The sequence below is a fragment of the Pelodiscus sinensis genome, chromosome 2 (genome assembly GCF_049634645.1).
Source record: "Pelodiscus sinensis isolate JC-2024 chromosome 2, ASM4963464v1, whole genome shotgun sequence".
Taxonomy (NCBI): Eukaryota; Metazoa; Chordata; order Testudines; family Trionychidae; genus Pelodiscus; species Pelodiscus sinensis.
In genome coordinates this window covers 45902273-45919722 of record NC_134712.1, presented here as the reverse complement: position 1 = coordinate 45919722, position 17450 = coordinate 45902273, and the positions used below count along the sequence as shown (strand labels likewise).

General features: G+C 42.3%; 1 non-coding gene across 1 annotated transcript; it reads right to left on the bottom strand.

Moving 5' to 3' along the window:
• Positions 1-9237: 9237 nt before the first annotated feature.
• Positions 9238-9342, bottom strand: LOC112544061 (U6 spliceosomal RNA). Its single transcript, XR_003087375.2, has one exon. It is a non-coding gene; the product is annotated as a U6 spliceosomal RNA (small nuclear RNA).
• Between the last annotated feature and the right edge of the window lie 8108 nt (positions 9343-17450).

Genomic DNA, 17450 nt, shown 5'->3' with positions numbered 1-17450 from the left:
AAACCTAAGAATACGGCACTTGATTCAGAAATCTCTCTTTAAATCTGGATTTATATGGGATTGATCCAAAGCCTATTGAAATCAATGGAAAGTCTCCCATTTACTTAAGGGGCTTTGGCATTTGATCATGGTCCAAGTGAGTTAGTCTGATCATGGTCTAAGCAACAGAAACTTAATGCAAGGTTAATCACTAGCCACACATCTGACCCATGGCAATCTATGGAGAGACCACGGGAAAAATGCCATCAAGGTTTTTAATCTGGCTGACCATTTCTGATTTAGCACACTTTAGTTAGTAAGTGCAACACCAAGAAATGAGATTCTTCTAATAATGGCTATTACCTGCCAGCAAAACACCTATCTTCTTTGGGTTAAGAACACCATATACAGCTATATCATATATCATATACAGCTATAATATCTTTCTTACTATACATTTTAGAAATGTCTGTCTGTCTGTCTATCTGCCTGTGAGTCCAAATGGTCAAGAACTCTTCCTAAACACTAAAAGTGATATATAACTTCTTCTTTCATAACCTAAAGCAAGGTCAGGGATTGGTTGTGCCAGGACAATAGGATGTGCCTGGAATTCAATTGTTTCTCATAACATGTAAAGGAATGGGCCTAGTAGGAGGGACAGTTATACTGCAGAATGACCATGGAGGGCAGAAAGAGGCCAGCGATGGGGACATAACCCCATTGGGCTAGAGGGGGCAGGGCTCGAGAGAGAGACAGCTATTTACTATATATTTCAGAGAGTTTGTCTGTATGGCTGCATCTAGATTGGCATGATTTTCCGGAAATGCTTTTAACGGAAAAGTTTTCCATTAAAAGCATTTTTGGAACAGAACGTCTAGATTGGCACAGACGCTTTTCCGCAAAAACACTTTTTGCGGAAAAGTGTCCGTGCCAATCTAGACACGATTTTCCGCAAAAAAGCCCCAATCGCCATTTTCGCGATCGGGGCTTTTTTGCGAAAAAAAAATCTGAGCTGTCTACACTGGCCCTTTTGCGCAAAAGCTTTGCTCAAAAGGGACTTTTGCCTGAATGGGAGCAGAATAGTATTTCCACAAGAAGCACTAATTTCTTACAGTAGGAAGTCAGTGCTTTTGTGGAAATTCAAGCGGCCAGTGTTGACAGCTGGCAAGTTTTTCCGGAAAAGCGGCTGATTTTCCAGAAAAACTGGCCAGTCTAGACTTAGCCCCTATGTGTGTCTGTTTATGTGACTGTCTGTCCTCCAGCCAGGGAAGATACACTTCTCCCTCTGCTGTGCCCACTTCAGCTTTAGTGGCCATGGACAGGTGCTTCTCACCTGGCCCCAAGCTGCTTTGTGATAGAGGGCTGGAGATGTCCTCTTTCCCTGGGCAGCCTACATCCTGAACCTGCATCCCCAGCATCGCCCCAGAACAATGATTCTAGTGAAGAAAAATAAAACATATTTGAGGTAAGGACCCGCACAACACCAGGTAAATCTTCTAGCATATGACATTGTATACAATTGCAGTACAATCATATGCAGTCACAGAAGAGATTAAACTAAAATAGTGTAGGCCAAAAAGATGTTCAGTTGTGTAATATCAGCATATTGATAATACCCAACCTTCCGATTAGAGATAATTTCAGCAAGAAGATTCACATGTTGACTGAACAACTCTAATGACTGAAGAAACATTGAGGTAAGCATCTTTACAAACCTCTGGTGGATAACAGGGATAATGTCCATCATCACTTATTGACTCCTGACTTCATGCCTGACAGGAGGAACCCATGGGGAGCACTTTGAGACATACCAACTCATATCCCACCATCAGTGAAGCAACAACCAATGGCTATTACATCAAAAATTGATTAGCAGTCAAAGCTAAAAACACTAAACACAATCTAAATCAGTAGGAGATCATACAAGACCTCAAACAGCAATCCTTAAAGAAGATTTGAATCCAGAATCTACCCAGGCTGTGATTCATTTCTTGATAAATATGACAATAGTTTACATTATTCTACGAGGTATTGTTGTAGGATGTTGGCCTTTGGATATTAGTGAGGCAAGGTCGGTGAGGCGAGCATATTAGTGATGTTGTAGGATGTTGGCCTTTGACTATTAGTGAGGCAAGTTTATTGGATCAACTGTTGGTGAGAGAAACAAGTTTTCAAGCTCACACAGAGCTCTTCTTCAGGTCTGGGAAACTAATTCAGAGAGTCACTGCAAAATACAAGATTTGAACACAGGTTGTTTAATTAACAGGCTACTTTGCCTTGAATGGTCCCTTGTAATATGTCTTAATTACGTATGCTAAACAGTCTGTTCAAATCTTGCGTTTAGCAGTGATACTTTAAGTCAGGCTTCGTCTACATTTCAGTTTATGTTCACATAGTTTATGTTGGTCAGGGTATAAATCACACGCTCTGAGGGTGCGTCTACACAGCACGACTTAACTCGAAATAAGCTACGCAAATTTAGCTACGTCAATTGTGTAGCTTATTTTGAAATAGTTTATTTCAAAATAGGGAGTGTCTACACAGCACTTATTTCACAATAGAGCACTCTTCCTCCGACTTCCCTTATTCTTTGTACAGTGAGGGTTATAGGGGTCAGAGTAAGAAGTCCTCTGGCTTGACAGTATCTTGACACTATTTTGAAATAACTGCCTGCTGTATAGATGCAGACTAAGGGTATGTCTACACTAGCCCCCTAGTTCGAACTAGGGAGGCTAATGTAGGCATTCGAAGTTGCAAATCAAGCGCAGGATTTAAATATCCCGGGCTTGATTTGCATCTTCCTGTCCAGTCGCCATTTTTGAAATTTACAAGTCCGGACTAACTGCCTGTGTCTACACATGGCAGGAGCCCGGTATTTTGAATTTAATCCCCTAAATCGAACTACCTGTTAAACCTCCTTGCAACCTATTAGTTCCCTGTTTTCCCCAATATACCATTCATATTTCTAGCCATCACTGTCAAGGCTCTATATAACTCTACTCCTTTCTAATTATTCAGCAGGGTCTCACGGGACACATCTACACAACAGGGTGAAAGCCGAAACAAGCTATACAACTTGAGCTACATCAAATTGCATAGCTTAAGTCAAAATAGCTTAATTCCGCGTTTGGCGCTGTCTGCACAGAAGGAAGTCCAAGAAAGAGCACTCCAACTTCCCTTACTCCTCATGAAATGAGGGTTACAGGAGTCAGAATAAGAAGTCCTCCAGCTTGACATAATGTCGAAATAACTGCTTATCATGTAGACGCAGACTTTGTTATTTCGGAATAACATCAGTTATTCTGAAATAACACTGCTGTGTAGACATAGCCTTACTGTGTTGCCCCAACCCCACTCACTCCACTCTGTGACTGATTCTAATCTCCATGGTTTTTTGTCCAGTTCCCCCACAACCATCCATACTTTCTTTCAAACTAACTGCTACAATTAACAGCAAATGATCCCATCCATTTTTGATGTGCTGTCCCCTATTCCTGACCCCCATCTGATTTTCACTCATCTGAGTTGGCCTAGAAGTGATATGGCAGAGACCTGCTAGGGAGTGGAGATACCAACATAATGGACATGCCATAGCATTAAGATATTGCTTCTATGTGTTTATTCCTCAATTAATGGACAGTAAATGTGGGAGGGAAGAGATGAGGCTTATTCATGGCACTGACTCACTGCGTCTGCCCACTAGAAATAAGATTACCTAGTTATACATTTACATCAGACATCATGGTAATGAGTCACTGGTTACAAATGCAAGTCAGCTCATTATAACTCTCTCCCAGTAAAGATTGTGTAGGGTAGGAACATCCAAACTTTGCTCAAATGAAGGACCCCACTGGCAATTTACAGGAGCCCAAATCTGTACCCAGAGCCAGCCCACAACATTTTGGCAGCTGAGGCGGGGAGCTCAAATGATGCCCCCATGCTCTCTCGCTGCATCAGCAGCAGAAACCTTGAAGATGGTGATGCTGCATCAGAAATTTCAGCCCCAGGCATGGGTATTATAGGCATAGGAAGGCTTTGCTTTCCCCAATTACCTGATGAGTCCCCACCTATACTCCATCTTCAGGACTACTTCTGTCTGCTGTTCCTTGCCAGGGGCTGGGGCAGGCAGGTTGGGGGCTGAACCACCCATTCCTCCCATCCTCTCAGTAGGGAGGTTGCTCCAGCCACATTGCCTGCCCAGTGTTAGGGCTGGAGGGGACCTTCCATAGTGGGGGGACCATGCCAGCCAAGGGTCATGCTGAGCAGTATGGCCTGGCTCTTCAGGGCTGGGGCTGCAATGTCCAGCACTCTGGGGGAAGGGTTGAGAAGGTTTCCTGGCGCTCCAGGGAGGTCTGGGAGTACAATCTGGGAGCAGGGGCCAGTGGCCAGCCACGGTGGGGTCTGGGCTCAGGTGGGCACGGAAAGGACGGAGCCTTGGGCAAAAGGGGTGGGGGCTAGTCTCCCCAAACCAGGGATTCAGCCACCGCATATGACCCCAGGGTTAAATGCTTAGTCTTGGTTCAACTTGCCTGGACTCTATTAAAGACTGAGGTGGCTGCACTGTAGGCCTTTGTAATGCTCTGTTTGGTCTTCACCCTTTAGTTTGGGCATAAGTAGTGTTGTCACCAGATCATTCAGCTTCTCCAAGGGCAGAACTTGCTGCAACAGAGCTAGTTACAGAAATTGTACTGAGCAGATGAGCTGGCTATTTCACAGTTTCAATACCAACCTTCTTGTGAGACAATTTGATCCATTTACTTGAACTGGACCATTGTCACTTTCTGAAGAAATATATTGTTTCATCTGATTAATGACAAAATATTTGTCTAACATCGTAACATGTGGCTGGCTGAATAACACTCTAAACATGTATATATATAAAACTCAATATGAGTTTTCTGTATAAGTAGGTGACTGCTTGCATGCACATTGATCCAGATTGCCTGTACATATGTCTATTTGTAAGCACAAACTTATGCACATTTTGAAGGCAAAGCTTAGGGTCACAATGGAGGCACACTGGTGTATCACAAATGAGGAAATGTGTGTTTGTTTGTGCCCATTTTTGAAATATAATTGAATATTTTAGAGGGAATTAGGTGAAATTGTTCAGAAGTTTGAGACAATTCAAATGTATATCTTCTTAGTAATAAATTCTCAAGTCCTGGGATATATAACCAAGGAAAGGGTTGGGAACATTTAAATATAAATCACTTCCTTCCAGCTGAGAAGTCTCTGCCTTGGGCATTTCCTTGTATACGTGGGAGAGACTCATATATTCCTGCAGTGAAGGCTCCCTACATATATCAACATGCAAATATCCCAAATATGTATCTAATTGTGGAATCGTGTATTTCATAAGGAGACTCCTTACTTTAGTTGCAAGCTTTGAACAGATACTCTGGATCCATGAAGTTCTCTGTGCCTGGAGAGAGCATAGCAATGCCTCTGGATTGCAAAAAATTACCGTGATCCTGCAAAACACTTACATGTACAGGTTGTGTTTATTTATATATGTGAGCAGCTCTAGTTAGTCCAATAGGGCTACTTGTGTGTGTGTAAAGTTCCCCCATGTGAATAATTGCTTTACAGGGTTAGGATCAATAACAGTAAATGACAGGTGCAACTTTTCTGGAAAAGCTGACAAGAACCCTAAGTATTGTCAAGGGATAATATTTATTTTATTTTACATTTTTCTTTGTTTTTCTGTTCCTCTTCACTTCGTAATTGCAGACAGACAAAATGTAATTTTCCTTCCAGACACTTATCCACACCAACCCACTGCATCATCTGAAAGTCAGCCACCACCAGTCATCACACTGCTGCTGCAGGAAACATCACAAGGCCTAAGAAGGATTAATATGACATTTCACAATTTCTTGCGAAGATTCCCATTTAACTCAACATGACAACGTCATCATACGATTCACAAGAAATGCCAAAAGAGTTCATCTGGTACCTTATTTGTGCCACCTCCACTGCCTCATAGAATTTATGCAAGATGGGGATGTTCTGAGGCTTCCATCCAGTAAAGCAAATGTGTAATCTCACTAACTGCAATAGAATGTTTAAGTGATTTGCTGGATTAAAGGCGGAGCTCTTGTTTATTTACATTGGCCAACTTATTTACATTTACAATATAATCAGGTTCACCTCCACCAGCCCAAATAACTGAAGCATGTGGATGTGAGTGAAACACAAACCCGGGGCAGCATACATGGTCTGGATGAAACCTCCTCCAACTTAAGTTACTTTTTGTGGCAGCTTTGATTTGAACACAGGAATCCCAAAGCAGAATGGGATGTTTGATTTGTTTCTTAGGCCAGGTCTATACTTGCCAGTTTTTAGTGCAAAAAACCCGGAGTTTGCACAAAACCCACCCTAATATCTTCTCGGGAAATCCACATTTTGTGCTGAAACTCTGTCCCAATAAGAGTCGTTTTGCTTTTGCACTTCTGTGCCAGTGAAGACTCTTCATTGCTCTGACTGGTCTAATTACCCTCCAGAGCTGTCACACAATGCAGAGTGGGAGTGGCTTCTCTTTGAAACTCAGCAGTCCTGCCTGCAGCATGTACCCCTCCTCTTTAGCTCCTTTCTGACAACTGGTGCTGTTATGCCCCTGAGACACAAAATCAATCATTGTAGAATGCTCCTGCTGTCTCAGCCAGTGCAAACACAGACAGGTAAACAGAATGTGCTGTGCAGAGACAATGAAGGAGGCAGGGCTGAAGTCGGTTTGTCTCCCGCCCCCCCTCCTCCTGCCAGGTTGCTTTCTGTGGCTGTCGGACACACATCCACCCCTGCCGTAGCACTGATATGCTTTGTGTCCCAGAACAGTGCATAGTGGGACAGTGCACTTCTGTCATTGCTGATGCAAGTACTGCACATGTAAACAGCCTCAGTGGAAAACAGCACTTTTCTATCATTGACAAACCGGTCAGCAAAAAACAAACAAACAAACCCAAAAAAACAAACCAAAGAACTTTGCAAGTGTAGACATAGCTTTAGTATGTCAGTTCCCAGAATGTTCTTCCAACAGTCGCACTTTCAGTGTGTGAATTCTGGGAGCAAACTAAAAGATCTGTGTGGATTTGTGGTTTCACTTCCTTTGTTTGTGTGTGTATGTGAGCTTTGTTTGTTTTGTTTTGTTTATTTTTTAATCTGATCTTTGATCATTTCTGGCACAGTCAGGGTAAATTGAAGACCTGAGACTGAAAAATATCCCATGCTGTCTGGGAATGTATGCATATGTTGTCACAAACATAAATTTAAATTTAAACTTGTTGCAGGGTAAGTGAATGAATTGCTGTTGTCAGACAGAAAAGAGGTTTGGTCAGTGAACAAAAAAATCCCCATTTTGCCTGAGATCCCATTTTATAAGGTAATAAAGTTCACTTTTTATATTTTAATGAAAAGGCGTAATGCCTTTGGATTTACTGAAAGATTATTAAAGGCTTTTGAAAGTTCTGTACTGTATCTGCCAAACCATGAAGTAACACCTCCCTCCCCCAGACACGTACACACATTTCTCCTCCTTTCAACATCTATTCCAGAGTGAAAGATCAAGGAATCCTACGCTTACTTTGCAGACAGAAGGATACACAAAAGAATAACAGTTGAGGAAAATGACATTCACACAAGTGGCCTTGCATAAAATGAGAATTGTTGCTTCACGCTTACAGTCATACTTTCAGAAAATTATCTTTAGTGATGATATTACATTATAAAAGGTGTAGTGTATGGCTTTCGAGCAGAGCAGATATCATACCTACCCCAAGCCAAACAAGTCTCTTAATTCAGATACACTATCTTGATTCTCATTTACATTAAACCCCCTTAGGCACTGTAAACAGGCATTAAAGTTAAATTGGAGTGTGGTTCCCCCCCCCCCCAGAAATAGGTCTATTTTTAATTACGTCAGTGTAAATGGAAACCAAGGAGTGAATGGGCCAAATCGGAGTGATGTTGCAATCTGTGTGCTCTATCACAATGCCCCTCTGTCAAATTAGGCATGTATTCCCCTCCAAAAAGAGAGAGGTGGTCAGGCCAAACTTGAATGATGGGGCTGGGTCACAAGACAAGAGTGGGGAGCCAAGTCCACCCAGCCCTGTGGGGTAGGAGCTTCTTCAACTGGAATAGGAGGCTTTGTGGAAGGGTGGGGACCATAACAGGAGACAGTGAAACCCAGGACCGTGGGGGTAGGGAGATCTGTGTTTGCTTTTACATGAAAGCTGTGGTGCCCTTTGGTTGATACAATGATATTAAATTGAAGTTTCTTGTATGTAGGGGTGGCAGATTTACAGACATTTTAGAGGTGCCCAGAATGCCCAGAACTCTCCCTCCTCCCCCCCCCCCCCCGAAGTCTCTCCCCCACACTTGCCTCAGGCTCTGGAAAGGAGTTGGGAGGGTTTGGGTGATAGGTGCAAGCTCTGGTCGGGTGGAGGATATTGGGGTGCACTTAGCACCCAGTTTCCATCCCAGAGCTGCACCCCAAGCCCTCTCTCACACCCACATTCCCTACCAGAGTCTGGCACCTTACCCCTCCTTCACCCAAACTCCTTCCCAGAGCTTGCACCCTGCATCCCCTCCAGCACCCAATCCCTTGTCCTGACCCACAGACTGCACCCAGCACCTAGACTCCCTCCTAGAGCCTGATCTTTCCCCCTTCCTGCACTCAAACTCCCTTCTAGAGCCTGAACCCACTTCCTGCAGACAGTTCCCTACCCAGAGCTATCTCCTGTACCCAACTTCCATCCCAGACCCTGCAGCCATTCCATTAATACAAGGAAAGTGTGGCCCTTGACCACTTACCAAATACTTGCATGGCCCCCCATAAAAAATAATTGCCCACCCCTGGACTAAACTGTGCCAGCTGGGCACAGACTGTTGGCCAGGGATGATTGGAGCTGAATGCTCCAAGGGGCAGCTGGGAGAAAATTTGCACGAAGAATGCCTCTTGCAGCTCCTGGGTATGCAGAGGCTGTGCACAGCAGCCCCTCATTTTGCTGCTTACTCCCCTTTACACACCCAGTCACCTCTGATAGTGGAATTGGCTCTACCTTCTGCCCAGTCTTTCCTGCTCATTTTGCAACTTGCGGTTCCCCAGGGGATTAGAGAGGGACAGTTCCTGAGTTTCCCTGCATGTAACCAGGGTGGTAAATCTCTTGATCTTTATATAGGCCTTACAAAGGGATAGGAAAGCTCCTTACACACTCCTCTTCTCCCAAAACCAGGTTGAATCTGGCCTGGAGTTACTACTGGTACCTGGAATGCTTCACAAATTTGTGTGTCATCCTTGTGCAGGGGTCATGCTAATCTTCTCTGTATCATTCTAATTTTAGTATATATGTTCTTCCCTGGAATGGAGAAGTGCTGACTACCTCTCAGGATTTGACCCTAAGAACTTCACGAAGAGAATTTGGTTGACGGCATTAATGCTTTTGTGTTTAATTTCACTAAGCTTTGGCAGTGAGACAAGGTTGGGCTGATCTGCTCATGTGCTAGTTCAGTGCTGTTGTGCTCTAGATCCCAAAAATGAGGCAAATGTGACAATTTTTAAAAGCTTAATTGGATGTCTATGCAAACAGAGCTTTCTACAACTTTTCTTTTGTTCACAAAATCTCAATTCAGGGCTAAGTGAATGGAGATTGTCTCTTTGGTACCATAACAAAGCTGTAGTCAGATATCCTTACTAGTTCACTGAAGGGCATGGTTTCCAGAGGAATAACACCAGTGCTGGAGGCAAATGTGGAGGGGGTAATAAAGAAACATTTGGTTCTGGGTTTTTTTTAAAGATTTTCTGTATGCCTCCTTCCTTTTGTTCTTCCTATTCCTCTGCTTGTTTTTCATTGCTCTCAGAAATATTGCTTCTGTTAAGGTCAATCGACTAATTTAGAAGTGAGATACAGATATATTGTACTGAATCACAGAATATTTGTTGGGGCCACACCTTTCATTACCAGGGATGACAGGGTTAAATTGTTCCATCTGTCTAAAGCTGCCTGCAGTTAAAAGCAGGTCTTCAAAGGCCTATGATCAGACTAGGATGCCCAAAATCAGAATTAGTTGTTAAAATATGTTTACTATTTCTACTTCAGTCTTTATTCAGAACTGATTTCTCATTCTGCCCTTGAAACAAACATCCTCCAATGCCAATGGTGTATGACCAGTACTTTAATAGTGCATGTGCATATGCTCATGAAAGAGAGAAAAATGAAATCAAATGAAAAAATACATCTAAAATTAACATTCCAAATATAACCTATATTAGGAATCAACAATATGATTTGACAATAAATCACAAAAATAAGTCTATATTACTATCTGATATATAATCTGAAAACCCATCTTTGTTTAAATACTACTCTAAGTGTACACTGTATATAAACAGGAAACCCCTGCTAGAAAAAAGCATGTTTAACAGAAATATCTTTATGATTTTTCATGTGTAAACTGTACATCATATGATCCACAGGGCAGCTCTGATATTCGTGGCAAGAATGATGACTTATCTCGAGTTTCTTTGTGGACACAGTCTTACTTCAAATTCTTCCATGCTTCCCTCTAAAAAGGGATTTCTGTTGGTTGCATACAACATTCAGAACTGCAGACCAAGACTTTGAAAAATAGGCATATTTTACCATAGAAGTTGTGATATTCCATTTTGCTTACTTTTTATTCTGAACCCTACTATCTAAGAATAAGATCCAATCAAATGCAAAATGTATCCCACCTCTGAAGTAGAATAACTCATCCATAGCAGCTATCCAGGACATACAGCCTCAAGGGAATGGAATAGACATGCATGTATACATATTTAATTCTGCCAGTATAGCTTTACAAAGCAAATTCCAATAATATAGAATCCTCACCAAAAAGTTTTAATCAGTGTGTCCTTTTGGCCATTTATCAATGTTTCTTTTTTTTTTTTTCTTTTCTTTTTCTGAAGATCTGTATATTGCTAGAGTTCAGAATGTAGTTTTTGGAACCTGCCAGTGACTTTGTACTTTTGACATTGTTTTTCTGACATTCAGGATTCTTTTAGTCATCCTCTATGGCAGGGTGTGAGGCAGAAACAACCCTAGAAACAAAAGAAGTCTTTTTCAAACAGAGAGTGTAGGGAAAACATGAGTATTGATCTAGCAATTTAGTTCAGCTATGCTGAGATGTTCTTAAATCAAAAGAGTAGGAACTCGGAGGAGTTAGACCATCAGCCTGCATGCATTACCTTTTCTGTAAACATAACTAATAGATTTTCAGGCCAAAATGGCCTGTTATGATCATCTTATCTTTCCCTCTCACTTGACAAAGAATGTTACCCAGGAACAAACCCAAAAGTTATGGCTGAGTTTAGGGAATGTTAGAAATATATCCAGTTTTATTTTGAAGGAGATCTGACCACAATCCTTGGTAAATTGTTCCAATGATTAATTGCCCTCACTGCTAAACATTTGCATTTTATGTACAGTTCTAATACTTTTTAACACCTGCTTTCAGCCACTGGATCTTGTTATGCCTCTGGCTGCTAGGTTAGACAGCTGTATGCAGTGTCTAGCATCAGATGTTTTATTTCATATATGATCCTTAACTCAGTTCATCACAATTTTTGTTTGTCTTCATTTAAAGCATTGCTCTGGAGTAGGACTGGGGACGAGGGGGCCATTATGCAGGCCTCCCCTTGGGGCTAGGAGAAGCACCTTTCCATGGCTGCTGCATCTCCCATGGGAGAGCCGGAAAAGAGCATCTACACTGGCCCCGATCCGGCCCGATCCTCCGGAAAAAAGCCCTTTTCCGGAGGATCTCTTATTTCCTACTTCAAAGTAGGAATAAGAGATCCTCCGGAAAAGGGCCGGATCGGGGCCAGTGTAGACGCTCTTTTCCGGCTTTTCTAAAAGCCGGAAAAAAGCGGCGGACATTTTTATTTAAATGCTGCGGGGGATATTTAAATCCCCCGCGGATTTCCCTATTACGATCTGAAAAATTAGCATGCCCCTTCCGGAAAAGGGGCCAATATAGACGAGCCCAGAATGTTTCAAGAAATGCCACCCAGAAACTTGACTTTTTTGTAACTACAACTCTTGACTATGTAAAGTTGTTATTATACAAAATACTGTATGGGAAACATTAATTAGGGAATGTATGTAAGAGAAAGAGTGCTTGTATGATGAATGAATGGTTCTGAGAGGTGCCAGCCTGAGAATACAGCAACAAAGGGCTGAAGAAGGCGTCAGGTGCCAGTGCAACCAAAAGGTGTCAAGTGGAGAAAACCAAGTACTGGAGGTCCAACTGATGAGATCACTGACGAGCACCTGGCAGCCACCCTGAAGATATCAGCATGATGCAGCAATTCCAATAGTCTGGCATAGGAAGAAATTCCTATAAGAACTGGACTAAAAAACTATGGACTCAGAGTCCGAGGTTCTGCTGCCAGCCCACCAGGAGCTTCAGATGCGCATCTGATCAGGATTTCGCTCCCCACTACCATCACTTGTGTACAGAATACCTGGCCAGTATTCTGTCACAAGCAACTTCCAGGCTGGTAACTATAACAAATACACAGAACCTGAATGAATGAATGAATTAATGTTTATATGTATAAGGGTTAAGTAGTTAAACAACATTGTTTGCTTCTATCTTTTCTTTAGTCTTTATTATTATCTTTACAATACATGTGGCTTTTTGCCTTATCCCCCTCATAAGATCCTGCTTGCTTTTATTGGTACAACAATGTCTCTTGGCTGGGGCAGGTCCAGGTTCGTCTCCCCCTGTGCTCCCTAGCCACATTGAGAAATGGAGCAAACAGTGCACTTTCCCTACACTCCTGATGAAGGGGAATAGCCAGTGATGTTCCCATATGAATAAGAGAATAAGGGGGTGGGAGATGCAGCCTCCTCCCTCTCTAAAGGGTGAGTGGGGAGTAGGAGGCTTGGAGCTGGGGCAATCCCAGACAGGGGGCACAACCCTAGCCAGCCCCTTACACCTGCTTGGTGATACTGTCTCTTTTCTGCATGGCTTTATGCATCCCCCTATGCATTAGGAGGGGAGAGGGATTCATTCCATGCACCCACATACAACCAAACCCTGACCTTGCTTTAAGTTAAGGTAAGAGGAAGCTGCATACCAAATTTGGTGGTCCTCACTCTTACCATTTAGGAGTACTTGAACAAACAGGACAGACAGACAAGATGGACTTACTCACTTGCTCACAGATAAACTCTCTCAAATATCTATATCTATCGGTAGACAGAGAGACAGATAATTACGTACATGGCTCCAGCTTTTATCCAGAACACATCACATGATTCATTCTCAACACCCAAGCCCTAAGATACAACCTCATTTGCTCCAATCCCTCAGACAGAGACAAGCACCTAAACACTCCCTATCAAGTATTCTTAAAACTATAATACCCACCAGGGGATGTGAAGAAACAGATTGACAAAGCCACACAGGTACCCAGAAGTCACCTACTATAGGATAGACTCAAGAAAGAAAGCAACAGAATGCCACTAGCTATTACCTACAGCCCCCAGCTAAAACCTCTTCTACACATCGTCAAGGATCTACAACCTATCATAGATGATGATCCGTTGCTCTCACAGACCTTAGGAGGCAGGCTAGTCCTCACTTACAGACAGTCCCCCAACCTGAAACACATATCACCAACCACACACCCCATAACAGAAACACTATCACAAGAACCAATCCCTGCAACAAACCCATTAGCCAACTGTGTCCACATATCTACACCAGCGACACCATCACAGGACCTAACCACATCAGCCCCACCATCAAAGGCTCATTCACGTGAACATCTACTAATGTTAAACATGCCATCACGTGCCAGCAATACCCCTCTGCCATGTACATTGGACAAACCAGACTGTCTCTACCGGGTGCGGCCTAAAGTGGGCTGCCGGCAGCTGGCGCCCCAGGCAGAATGTGTGATTGGTGCCCCCGCCTGCACGGCCCTCAATGGTGTGACATCATCACTGGGAGCCACGTTGAAGGCAGCACCCTAGGCAACAGCCGAGTCAGCCTATACGCACTGGCCACTCCTGGTCCTCCACAAAAGAATAAGTAGACACAAATCAGACTTCAAACATGATAACATAGAAAAACCAGTAAGGGAGTAAGTTGACCTCCCTTGACACACAGTTACTGATTTGCAAGTTGCCATTCTTACGCCAAAAAACCACACCCTCCTTCAAAAACAATGCAATGTGAAACTGCTAAGCTGGAATTCATATGTAAATTTGATACTGTCAGACTGGGTCTGAATAGAGACATAGACTGGATCCCTCATTGCAATAAGTAATTTCCCGTTCAGGTACTCTCACCTTCTCATCACTGTTGGAGATGAGTCACATCTACCCTGATTTTAATTAGCACAATGTTACACTCGCATCTCTATATCCTTGCCTTTCTTTCACTTCATGCATTCGAGGAAGTGAGTTGTAGCTCACAAAAGCTTATGCCCTAATAAATGTGTTAGTCTTTAAGGTGCCACCAGACTCCTTGTTTTTATTGTAATCCATACTAGCTAAAACTTCCCATTGTTTCATAACAACCACCAACATTTTGACACAGAAATGACATATTAAACTAAGTAGAGCAGATTAAAGGAACACATAAAAGAGAAACAAAATACAGGGCTATGTAGCACTTTAAAGACTAACAAGATAGTTCATTAGATGAGAAAGAGAGAAAAGAGAGAAAGAGAGAAAAAAATCTGGCTAAAAAGAAAATTAAAGCATTCTTGTACTCTGCTCTGAATATTTCTTTACCCTCAAGAGCTTTATACAGAGGGCAGTCAGTCCTATCCATTCAAATACTAACATATACCCTGTTACTGCCCAATAATATTTGAGATAACACAATGTTTCCTTACACTCCGGGTACTGAAATCTTGCAACTTTCACTAACATTAATGCGAGCTGTGGGGATTCAGTACATAAGAACATAAGAACGGCCGTACTGGGTCAGACCAAAGGTCCATCTAGCCCAGTATCCTGTCTGCCGACAGTGGCCAGCACCAGGTGCCCCAGAGAGGGTGGACCAAAGACAATGATCAAGCAATTTGTCTCCTGCCATCCCTCTCTGGCCTCTGACAAACAGAGGCCAAGGAGGCCAAGGACACTATTTTATCCCCTGGCTAATAGCCTTTTATGGACCTAACCTCCATGAAATTATCTAGCTTCTCTTTAAACTCTATTATAGTCCTAGCCTTCACAGCCTCCTCTGGCAAGGAGTTCCACAGGTTGACTACACTCTGTGTGAAGAAGAACTTTCTTTTATTAGTTTTAAACCTGCTACCCATTAATTTCATTTGGTGTCCTCTAGTTCTTCTATTTAGGGAACTAATAAATAACTTTTCTTTATCGGCCCTTTCCACATCACTCATGATTTTATAGACCTCTATCACATCCCCCCTCAGTTTCCTCTTTTCTAAACTGAAAAGTCCCAGTCGCTTTAACCTCTCCTCATATGGGACCCGTTCCAAACCCTTGATCAGGGTGAGGGTCTATGACATCTCAGATTCCACTGTATGGAATTGCTAAATGTTGGCTTTTGGAGCATGGCTACTACACATCATTCTGTTGCTTTTAGCACTTTACAAACACACACAAATTAAATCTCACGGTTCCCCTGCAGAGTGGAACACAGAAAGATGTGTGACTTTCCCAAAGTCAAGCAGTGAGTCAGTGACAGCCAGGAGTTGAACCATGATTCTTTCAGGTCCAGTGTCCTACTCTAATTACCAGACAGCCCTGTAATAGTTCCAGTATGTCATGAGTCTGGTCAATTATTGAGCGCACTGCATTGTTTGGGCTGAACACTTTTAAAGATTAACATTCAGATAGATGATTTTGCCTCTGCAGTCACACAAGTAAGTGTTTTCAAAGGTGTCATGTCTGAGTAGCCATTGCTGGAGGAGTTCTGCATTCATAGGGATTATAAGGAAAGCAGGAAGCTGCTCTTAGTGGTGGGGGAACCTGTTCATACGTGGCAAACACAACACATTAACAGGGTACAGCAATTTTCTGCAATATCTTTTGGAGATCTCACTGTATTAAGTCTATGTATCAGAAATCTGCCCCTTAGAATCCACTATCTAGAAACTTTTTTCTTGAAGAACTCAACTTTATGTCCATCAAAAACCAGTACACAAGGGGCATGAACATGTAAAAATATCTTTTTAAAAATTCAAATTAATATTCAGAGTAAGTGTTTTTCTGGCATTGTTTGCTATGCTGTAGTTACAATGTATGTTTTGTCTAACTCCGAAGATCAGCTGTCCATCTCTTCAGGCCATGTGCAGTGGGACAGGATCTCAGCTCGGGTAAATTGCACAGCTCCTTTGGCTTGAATCCATGAAACTAAGGAAGCCACCCCCACTTGATTCCTGCCTGTAGAGAATATAGAACATCTAGACAAGCCTACAACTTCCATTATTTCTAACAACCAACCGGCATTTTGACACCGAATAGACCTTTGAAACAAAGAACAGCAGATTAAAGGAACACATAAAAGAGAGAAACAATCTGACTAAAAATAAAATTAGAGAACATACATTGAAAGTAGGGAAACTGGTCTCCCAGACATCACACAAATACTAGCTTTATTTCACTCTTGTCCTTATGTCTTCTCATTTCATTATGTCTGCTGTCATTAATGAGCTCTAGAAGGAAGGGTGACGCAGCTGCTATCAACCAATGTTCCTACAGCAAAGTGCTAGTGTATACCACTGTTTACTCTATATAGCATCCTGCAGGATCCCAAAATGCGTTAGCAATTGATACACAAATTATACACAGGAATAACTTCAACTATCACTGAAATGAAGCTGTCCCTTCGGAGCAAACATGGTAACTGCTAAACAGCATCCTATACCATTGTGCAACATTGCATAGGGGAAGATGCAAGGGAATTTGAATTACTGAAGGTGAAAAATTTGACAAGACAGAAAGGCTAAAACACCTTATATTTGCACAAAGATAAATGAAATTATCATCATGCTCAGTTTTATATCAGAGCACTTTCAGCAACAACGTGCCCTGGCTCAGTACTGACTCAGAATGAACATCACCTTCTGAATCATCAATGCCATTTCCTGCAGCATATGGGTGTTCCTTAGACGGGTACTATCCAAGCACTGCAACCAACTTAGCTTGGGAAATCAGACAGGATTATAACATAAGGCGATATGTTCCTTTCCGCTGTGTGCTGTTCTAAAAGAGAATTGCAGGAAGCTTTCTCACTCTTAATTGCCTACCATTTTTGTGCATGCTTAGCTAATTCAGATGTTCTTATTCAATTCTTTATACGTTCAAAATGAACCATGCCACATGTAACTCATCTTGGTTGTATAGTGATAAACAGAACCACTGTGAATGAAGCCAGGTATATGAGAGATTTGAGATCCTGAGACAGATGACACATCTAGACTGGCCAGTTTTTCCGGAAAATCA